The sequence below is a fragment of the Myotis davidii genome, unplaced genomic scaffold, assembly GCF_000327345.1.
Source record: "Myotis davidii unplaced genomic scaffold, ASM32734v1 scaffold38, whole genome shotgun sequence".
In the NCBI taxonomy this organism is placed as follows: domain Eukaryota; kingdom Metazoa; phylum Chordata; class Mammalia; order Chiroptera; family Vespertilionidae; genus Myotis; species Myotis davidii.
In genome coordinates, this window is record NW_006291383.1 from 476934 (window position 1) to 479579 (window position 2646).

Genomic DNA, 2646 nt, shown 5'->3' on the forward strand with positions numbered 1-2646 from the left:
CGCCAGCTGAGGCGCGCGCTTCAAACCCCGGGAGGTGGAGTCCCGGCCAAGCAGGAAGGCTCGGGCGGTTGCCGCTGGAGGAGGAAGCGGTGGAGGAACTACGCCCGGGCGGCTCCACTCGGCGAGGAAGCCTGCGGCGTCGGGGCTTCCCGAGACCGTGGGAGGAGGATTGCCACGGAAGGGAGCGCAGGGCTCTGGGTCGCCGGCCCCGGCCGCTTGCACGCAGTGACTTGCGTGTGTCCAGTGACGCCACCAGCACCCGCATTGGGCAACCTCCGCGGAGGCTTCCTTGTTTTAGGGACTGATGTGTGTAGCATTGTTAAAGGAAGTGGTGCTAGATATCCAGATAATGGAAATAGCCCGAAATCTGTGCCTAGACAACACACACACACACACACACACACGGCTGCATCGCATTTAAAAGCTCTTGGAAATGATTGCTTTTAGCAGGGATCGCCTGGTTTCCTCCCAAGCCAGACTGCCACTCACAATTTTCATAAATCAAAGCAGGCAACCTTACAGAGATTGCCCTCTCCTGGAGGGGTCCAGCACAGATTACATAAACTCTGACTACACCTAAACTCTCTCTCTGCCAATCATAGCAATATTCAAGGTCGGTGTCCCATTGAAAACATAGGGTCGCTTGGGACAAAAGCAGCACAAGGCTTCCTGGCCCAATTTACTCTTTCATCACAGGACAGCAGGGTTTTCTGTAGCAGTAATTTGTACACCCAAATTCTCAGTACCTGTTGGCGAGGTAGTTGCTTCATGTACAGTCTCCACCACATTTTAGCACAAGCAGTCACTATACTTTTTCATCACTGTAAGTTCAAAGTTCAGATGCAGTATAATGGCCAAGTGCACGACCTTTGGATCCAGAAACATCTGCTTGATTCTAGTTTTAAGACCCGCAATAAGTTACTTAAATCCTTTGCCTCATCTGTTAAAATGAGACTGGACATACGGTATATATAGAGTTGTAACCATAATTAAATAAGTTGCTGTATGTAAAACACTAACCTCTGCTTGGAACAGAGTAGATAATAAACGATAGCTATTATTCTTGCAAATGCAAAAGCTTGTTTCATACTCAGTTTGCATTGGTCTGGGAAAAGTAATTCAGCGTGTATTAATACTCTGAAAATGCTATGTTAATTTTGGGAACAACATAATAAAGAACAATTCAGCTTCCTCTTCTATGTACCAATCATTATCTATAGGAATAATAGAGGAATATGCAAATTGTCCAGGACGCCATCACATAAAGACCAATCAGGATGGGGGGCAGGGCCATGGCGGAGAGCTCTCAACATGCCTGCACCCAGTGGAAGGGCTGGAGAGTAAGGGAGAGCAGATAGGCCATTAGGGCAATCAGGCCAGGAGGGGAGGGCATCAGGCAGACAGGCAGGTGAGCAGTTAGGGGTCAGTGGTTCCGGATTGTGAGAGGGATCCTGGATTGGAGAGGGTGCAGGCTGGGCTGAATTTCATGCACCTGGCCTCTAGTATTTATATAAAGATAGGAGAAAAACAGACTGACTATCTGGCTTTTAAATGCGCCTTAAAAGTTCATGCATGTCTCTAGATAATATACTTGGAAGTCCTCCCTCATTAGTTGAAAGTGACAAATCTTTGGGAATCCAGACAATTGGCCGGAAGCTTGTGGTTTCATTCTATGGAAATCCATTGATGTAACCTTCAAAACACTCACAAAACTGGAAGCTGACTCATAGGTGTTTTTCCTTTATACAATTTGCCTGTAGGTAGCACTCTAATTAAAAATGCCAAAACAACATATCAACTCATATCTGGATAGGTTTTCAACAGCCCAGCTTGGGAGAAAACCTGCAGGTCTTGGGCTCCATCTACAACAGAGGGTAAGGAAATGGGAGTCTTGTGACTTGAATGGCACTCTTTACCTCTCACCCTTATTGCATGCTCTGCACCCTTCATGACCTCTGACTCAGCCTCTGTGTGGAGCCACTGAGTCACCTCTCAGTATAAGGGTCTCCACATCCCTTACTGCCCCTCTTGCTGGAATCTAAAGGATTAGGGGCATTTTCCCATTTTGATTTCAACTTTGGAAGAGTACCTAAGCTTTGCACTAGTATTTCACACTCATCCTTCACAATAAATCACGCAAGGCAAGGACTACATTTACTTATCTACATTCATTCCTTCATTGTGCCAGGCTCTGTGCCAAAATGTTAAATTATGGTTTTAATTTTGTTTTGCTTTTATTAAGGCTTTTCTTTTCCAGAGAAGTTTTAGGTTCACAGCAAAACTGAGGGGAAGATATAGAGATTTCCATTATAACCTCTACCCTCACGTGTACACAGCCTCCTCCATTATCAACATCCCCCATTAGAGTGATATGGTACATTTGTTACAACTAATGAACCTACATGGATACTTCATTATACCCTAAGTCCATATTTACATTAGGGTTCACTTATGGCGCTGTACATTCTCATCTCATGGCACACATAAACTAATTACTAAACTTCTGTGTCACACCAAAATATACATTATATTTTTTTGCCCATCTGACGGAAAAAAATATAGGTATAATTTTGATGCAGTCACACTGACCAGCTGTTGTTGTGTTGGCTGCTGTCATTTTTTCATTTGACAGTCTAAGGGAAAAGA